Source organism: Sus scrofa, chromosome Y, assembly GCF_054392235.1.
Source record: "Sus scrofa isolate SSC_HxYL_T2T_F1_AM1 chromosome Y, Sscrofa_HxYL_maternal_Yorkshire_Landrace_v2.0, whole genome shotgun sequence".
NCBI lineage: Eukaryota > Metazoa > Chordata > Mammalia > Artiodactyla > Suidae > Sus > Sus scrofa.
The window spans coordinates 14,226,054-14,234,036 of record NC_139402.1 but is presented as its reverse complement, the minus strand read 5'-3'; the positions used below and the strand labels follow the sequence as shown (position 1 = coordinate 14,234,036).

Genomic DNA, 7,983 nt, shown 5'->3' with positions numbered 1-7,983 from the left:
GCATGCAGAATTTCCCAGGCCAGGGATTGAACCCAGATCACAGCGGTGACAACAACAGATTCTTAACAAGCTAGCTGCCAGGGAAATCCTGGCTAAGATTTTTCTGAATACAGATGCGGCATAGATTCTAGTTATAAACTGGGAAGTGATACATACCATATGTTTCACTTTACTGGTTTTTTTGGTCCCATTTTCCAGGCCTTAATAACAGGCACCAAATGTGTATGTTTATAATAGGGAATTTATGTTTACTTCTGGGATGAAATGGATTTATTTATGTGATGGGTTTTCTTATTTATTAAAAAGATTCCATTGGAATGGGATTTTGCTGACCTCACTTTTGTTAGGGGGGGTTACTGTTTAAGTAAGGAGCTCATATTTTATGTTAACTGGACCAATTTCATAGGAAAGTAAGCACTGACTGAAGGTTATGCTCCGATTGCTAGGAGACCTGTCATCTGACAGCTACTTAGCTTAGCAACCATTGTGATGCATGGGCGATTTTATCTCTGTAAGCTTACCAAAGCAGCATTTAAAACTGCAGAGTTCAAAAGGCATGCTGTTGAGAAGAGTAGCTGCAGAGAAACTAATCTGAGATGGCACATGCTCCTTCAGAAATGCAACCTGTGTCTCCTAAAGATGCACCAACTGGTTCAGAATCCTCCATTACATCTCCATGGTGTGATAACTCAATCACTGGGGACTTGGACTTGAAGTCTCAGATTGAAGAAACGGCTTTTCGGGCTTTGTCTGAAGGCTCCCTGATAAAAAAGCCATGTCGCACATTGTGTGCCTCTGAACCAGATGAAGACGATGATTTTCTTCCTCTGCCCTTTCCCAGAAAACTTTGGAAAACTGCTGAAAGTGATCACTTTAAGTCCACTTGGTGGGAAGCAAATGGAACCTTGATAGTGATTAATGAAGAACGCGTCAAGAAAGAAGTTCTGGAGAGAAAGTCTCCCTTCAGAATATTTGAAACTGAGAGTATGAAAAGCTTAGTTTGACAGCTTAACCCCTATGCATTTAATAAGCTGCAAAGGAATTTTCAAAGATGTGCCTCACTAGCTGACTTTCTGGCAGAAGAAAATGAAGTCTCTGCTTGGATCATGGCATTAAGAAATTTCCAGTTACTACTTATAGAGGGAGTGTATAAGATTTTCTTTGGACATGTGCAAATATGTTCATCCATATAGGGTCAAAGTAGACCTTGAAAGTGGGATGAAGTACTGTTCCATTTTTATTATGATGATTATTTTTTGTCTTTTTGCCATTTCCTGAGCCACTCCCATGGCATATGGTGGTTCCCAGGCCAGGGGTTGAATTGGAGCTATAGCCCCGGTCCTACGCCAGAGTCACAGCAACGTGGGATCCAAGCCACATCTACAAAGTACACCATAGCTCATGGCAACACCAGATCCTTAACCCACTGAGCAAGGCCAGGAATCAAACCCGCAAACCCATGGTTCCAAGGCAGATGCGTTAACCACTGTGCCACGACAGGAACATCCATGCTCAACATTTTTAAATTGAGGATGGCTTGGTCATAAAATATTTGGGATGATAAATCATTGTCCTAGCCTCCTTGAGGCTTGTCAATGAACCTCAAAAAATGCAGGCCACAGAGCCTAATACTATTAATGTAAATATACCAGACATTTTTCCTTGAGGGCAATAGTTGGCTGTGACCACTAAGAACATTTTTGAAAATATTAGCAATGGACGTGTATTGTCTCATGATATTAACTCCATATGATGCAAAGAGTCAGATATTATGGTTTCTGTCTCCTCGTCTCCTTGTTTCAAATACCATTAAATAAATTTCTCCTTGGTTTTAGCTGCAGTTCTACCATAATCCAAACTTTAAATGAGGCTGTCCTCAACTGTTGGTAAGGAGGAAAAGAAGAGTCACGTATAAAAATGTTTCTCCAGTATCGGCTTCTTTACTTCAAGGTTGCAGCAAGAAGCACTCTAGAACAGGGCGTAAGGTGGATAATCATAATTCTGATTTTGAAGCAGAAACTCGTGGAGAAAATGCATTTTCAACCTCCACAAATTTACATGTGCCTTTAGTAAGAAGGCCTTCTACCAGCCAGAGAATTTCTAATACAACTACCCCCGTGAGAAGTGACGTTTCTTCTACATCATCAGCATCAGCCAGACCACAGGACAAACTGTTGTGGCTCAACATGCTACTTTAAATCAGTTGACCACGTTTCATACGCACTCACAAAGCAGCTACTCTCCAGCAAGTGGCCACATTGTGAATTTCATTACAACTACCACTTCCATGTCTCAGTACCACCTTATTTCTCCCTTCCCGAGTGGTTATTTTGGAATGACGGTGAAGCCGTCCCCTTTTCCAACCAGATATCAGAATATACCACCAAGAGAGGGCCCTTTGTCTAACCCTCAACCAACCAACCATCCGTGGTTCCCATTGCCAATGGCCACTGATACCTCTGCTGCCTCTCTCTCAAGGCCAACACCTCCATCCTCTTCATTATTTGAACACCATCCTAATTTTGACCTATCAACGGTCTATACATTCTGCAGGATAGTGAAGATGAACATTTATGCTTGCAAATGTCAACAATTTCCTGCAATTCCTTTATTTCAAAAATAAACATATATGTTCATCTTCATAGTTGCAATTACTTCATTTATGAAACAATTAAGGGCTGTGTTTCTTTTTCTAAAATGATGTTTATTTTTTCTATCATAGCTTGTTTCCCATGTTCTGTCAAGTTTCTACTGTTGAGCAAAGTGACCCAGGCACACACTACCCCAACCACCCAAGACCCACACCCATACACGTACGTATCCTGTTTTTTCACATAACCCTCCGTTGTGCTCCATCAAAAGTGACTAGATGTAGTTCCCATTGATTTACAGCATGAGCTCATTGCATACCCACTCCACATGCAATACTTTGCACCTTTTCTAACCCCCGATTTCCAGTACATCACAATCCTGCCGCCTCCCCTTTGGCAACCCAAACACTGTTGTCCACATTCATGAGTTTCGTTCAGGTGGAAAGTTCCACTTGTGCCATCTGTTACAGTCCACACATATGTGATATCGTATTGTATTCGCCTTCCTCTTTCTGAGTAACTTCACTTAGGATGATCTTCTCTAATTCCAGCCATGTTGCTGCAAATGGCATTACTTTGTTCATTTTATGGCTGAGTCGGGGTTCCATTGTGTGTATGTGTGTGTATATGGAACACATACACACCACATCTTAGTCCAATCTTCTCAATGGACATTTAGGTTATTTCCCTGTCTTGGCTCTTGTGGACAGTGATGCAATGAACATACATGTGCTTGTGTCTTTTTCAAGGGAAGTTTTTTTCCAGCTGTATGCCCAAGAGTGGGATTTCTGGGTCGGTCAGGTACTAGTTCTATACTTACTTTTCTGAAGTATTTCCATGGTGGTTTCCATAATGGTTGTAACAATTGACATTCCTTTCATCAGTGTAGGAGAGTTTCCTTTTCTCCACACCCTCTCCAGCATTTTTTTATGTGTGGACTTGTTAAGGATGGCCATTCTGACAGGTGAGAAAGGTACCTCATAGTAGTTTGTATTTTCACTTCCCTAAGAAACAATGATGTTTAGAATTTTTTATGTGCTTTCTGACCATCTGTATATATATTCTTTCGTGGAATGTCTATGCAGGTCTTTTGCCCCCTATTCCATTGGGTTGTTGGCTTTTTTGTGGTTGAATTGTATAAGGTGTTTGTATATTTTAGAGATTAATCCCTTTTTAGTTGCATGGTCGGAAACAATTTTCTCCCATTGTTAGTTGTCCTTTTGTCTTTTTAGTGGTTTTCAATGCCAGATTGTTTTGTGGTTTTTCCATATTTGAAAATTTTGGTAGTTAGACAGGAATATTTGACATGCCTCCTTGATGATAACGGTTTCAAAAAAGAAAATGCAACTAAGGAAAAAGACAGTGGGAGTTAAGTGATTTCTGAAATAGTCCAGGTTGTATTGAATGGATGCCTAAATTAAGATGGTAGGGAAAGAGGGGCAGATGAAGTTCAGTTTTGAAAGGGAAAATACATATTCTTTATGTAGCATTTTCTCAGCTGCATTATACTCTGTTATTTCAAAGGGAACTTGGATCTTACCTGACAAGATTGTCTTCATTACAAAAATAAATAAATAAATTTCATGGGGTTCCCACCATGGCTAAGAAGTGAACGAACCGAACTAGTGCTGATGAGGAAGTGGCTTCAACCCCTGGCCTCACTCAGGGGGTTTTAAAGACGCAGAGTTGCCATGAGCTGTGATCAAAGTGCAGATGTTGCTCAGTTCCAGCATTGCTATGGCTGTTTTAGGCCAGAAGACACAGCTCTGGTTTGACCCCTAGCCTGGGATCCTCCATATGCCAAATGTATGGCCCTATAAAGACAAAAAGAAAAAGATAAGCATAAGTTAGAAAATACATTTCATCCTCCAAACTACAGCATAGTTTAGCTTCCCCAGGACCCATGTCCATAAGTGCACCATAACTGCAATAATGAAGGCCAATGACATAATCAGCGATTGCATCACCATCAGCACATGGTGGTAGTTTCGAATGAAACATTTACCAAACAAACAAACAAACAAACAAACAAAAAACGAGGGGGTATCATTATTGTTTTAAAATGCTCAAACTCTCCGGGTTAGGTGTGCCTTTATTTCCTCCCCTTTATATTTCCTGGTGCACACTTATAGGTTGCGTTCTTGCTTTCCACAAAGAGAGGCTTAAATAATTATGCTGGTCTTTAATGCCAAACCTTAGCATGGTTAACAAATCCGTTGAAGATGCAGAATCTGTCTGACTTGGCAGCTTCATGTTTCTGTTTCGCCACCTTTCTGGAGCCACATTCAGAAAAATTGTTTTCAGTCCTACCAGCAGTCATGTTACAATGTTTCTTGGAGTTGAAAGTACTTCTTGTGGTTGCCTGTTGGGAGGGGGGGGAGGGATCCGGAGCTTGGGCTTATCAGACAGAACTTAGAATAGATTTACAAGGAGATCCTGCTGAATAGCATTGAGAACTATGTCTAGATACTCATGTTGCAACAGAACAAAGGGTGGGGGAAAAACTGTAATTGTAATATATACATGTAAAGATAACCTGACCCCCTTGCTGTACAGTGGGAAAATAAAATAAATAAAAAATAAAAAAATAAAAAAAAGAAAGTACTTCTCTTTGTCTACAAAAGCAAGGCACTATTGTTGGGGAGGGCAAGGGGAGGAGGGGTGAGCCCCAAAGAAATCTCCCTGCTCACATGTGCACAGGCTCTCCGAGGGCAGGTTGCTCCTGATGCAGGCTATGGGTGGCAAGAAGCCACTTGCTTGGGCTACAGCACCCTGGATTCATCTTGGGCAGGCTAGAGGCAGCCAGGCACCTCTGGTGCAGGCTTAGTACAGCAGGGGCTAAGTGAAATGTGGTGCCTCTTGTGTACTCTACAGGCACCAGGGTCAAACCAAAGTATTCCTCTCAGAAGCCGCAGGTCACAGCCTGTGACCACAGTCACCTAAGAGGTCAGAAAACAGAGATGGTGCCGCAATTGAGCACCAACAACTGTTGCTCTCACACCCCTAGGATCATACTGGCCCTGCAGCTGTCACTGCCAGATGCTCCAGATAGCACCCAGATGCTTGGAAACTGTCCTTTGCCAAGGCCCTGCAACTAGGAGCAGCAGGTGCAGCACCTCCTGTGTGGGCTAAGAGGGACAGGGTGCTTCTTCCCAGCATCTACAGTTGTGAGGCAAACCACCATGGTTACCTCTGACTCCAGAGGTGGGCATGGCCTACTACCACTTGTGGCCCTAATCATCTCCGAGGGCACCACCGAGGTCATTGTGACCAAACACTGCCTGTTTTTGCTCTCACTACTCTGGGAATACACACACATCCTACTGCTGCCACTACCAAATGCTCCAGGTAGCTTATCATTGTGCATGAAGCTCATTATCACCCCCTCAACCTTGAAAGTAGGAGTTACCTGCATCACCTTCCTGCAAGTCCTTGCTGCTGCTAAGATCCCATCAATAACCAGCACTATCCCTTGCTGCCTTCTCCCTGCAAATACACTCAGCACCCTTGGCATGATAGCCTGCTCACACCAAAGAAAGAAGCAGCAAATATACAAACACCCATGCCCAAAAATACAGGGTAACCACCCAAAGAATACAAGGAGTTACCCTTGCATAGCTGTAAGCCTCCAAGTGTATTTTGGCTTCCCCAAACTGACAGGAAAAGAAAAACATGGGCAAGGTGAAGAAGCTCAGGAATAACTCCCAGGCAAGGGACGGGAGAATTCATGGGAAGCAGCAAACAAGGAAACAGAACTTTGGAGGCTGAGAGGCATTGAGTTCAAAAGGGAAGTAGTGGAAATACTGAAAAAATGAAGGCTGATTATCAAGGAGTTAAGAGCAGATAAAAACATTAGTGCAGATTACTTTAGAGGGAACTACAACATATAAGGAAAAATAGAAAAAAAAATAGAAAATTCATTTGCAGAGACCCAAACTGAGTTAAAGAGCAGGATGACTAGTGCAGAGGAATGAATTAGTGACTTGGAAGATAGAATGATGGAAATTACCCAATCAGCACAGCAGACAGAAAGACAAATGAAAAAACACAAAAGCAATATAAGAGATCTATGCGATAATATAAAGCATGCCAATCTATGCATAAAAGGCATTCAAGAAGGAGAAGAAAAAGAAGAGATGATTGAAAATATATTGGAAGTAATTATGCCTCAAACTTTCCAAACTCTAGGAAAGAGATATCGAGATGCAGTAATCGCAGAAGGCCCCCAACACTTTGAACCCAAATATGCCCGCACCAAGACATGTTGCAATAAAAATGGCAAAAGGCGAAGATGGAGAGAGCATTCTAAAGGTAGCAAGAGAGATACAAATCCTTAATTATAAGGGACCTCCCTAAACACCGGATTTCTCTACAGAACCACTACAGGCCTGATGAAAGTAGCAAGATATACTCAACTTTCCAAAAGGAGAAATCTGCAGCCTAGAATACTCTACACAGCAAATGTATCATTACTTTGTGTATGTATTTATTTTTGAATATCATTTAAAATAGAAGGGGAAATAGAGAATTTCTTCAACAAACAAAACCTAACAGAGTACATCAACATTAAAGCCATTCTTAAGGAAACAATGCAAGGGCTTCCCTAAGAAAAGTAAATTAACATAGAAAAATAAAATATAAAGTAAAATAAAATATAAAATAAAATAAAAAATAAAATAAAATAGCATAACATAAGTAGTAAGAAATAGGGTGGAAGAAATCCCAAGGGGAAAGTAATCACTTAAATAAGTCAGAATACAGAACTAATACATTAATAAATACATAACTACATACATACCTACTGTAATAGTGACCATAAACTCAAGGGACAACTAAAGGACACACATGAAGATATTAATAAAGAACTTCAAAATCATAGAAGGTAGGTAAGGAAAGGAAGAAAATATAGACTCCTATTTTTAAATAAAATGTGTTCAAGCCTATATGAATACCAGGCTAAAGCTAGCAGATATAGGGAGAGTTTAGCATACTTAAAAAACAGGGAAACCACAACACAAAACCAAACATTACATTCACATAAAACCAAAAGGAAAAGTACACAAACATACAATAAATGGAAATCATCCAACCCAAACCAAACAACAGAAAAGGAACAAAGGAGATACAGAGCATCAACTGAAAAACACGGGGAAAGTGGCAATAAATACATCTTTCTCAAGAATTACCTTAAATGCCAATGGACTGAATACTCTGATCAATAGACACAGAGTGTCAGATTGGATAAAAAAGCAAAAACATACAAGCTGCTGTCTACAATGACTCACTTCAGAGCAATGACCTCAAGCAGACTGACATGAGGGAATGGGAAAAGATATTTCATGTCAACGGACAAGAGAGGAAGACAGGAGTTGTGCTAACCATGGCAAACAAA

General features: G+C 40.8%; 1 pseudogene; it reads left to right on the top strand.

Moving 5' to 3' along the window:
* Window positions 1–596: 596 nt before the first annotated feature.
* The window catches only part of LOC110257958 (heat shock transcription factor, Y-linked-like), a 97,508-nt pseudogene continuing 90,121 nt past the window's right edge, over window positions 597–7,983 (top strand).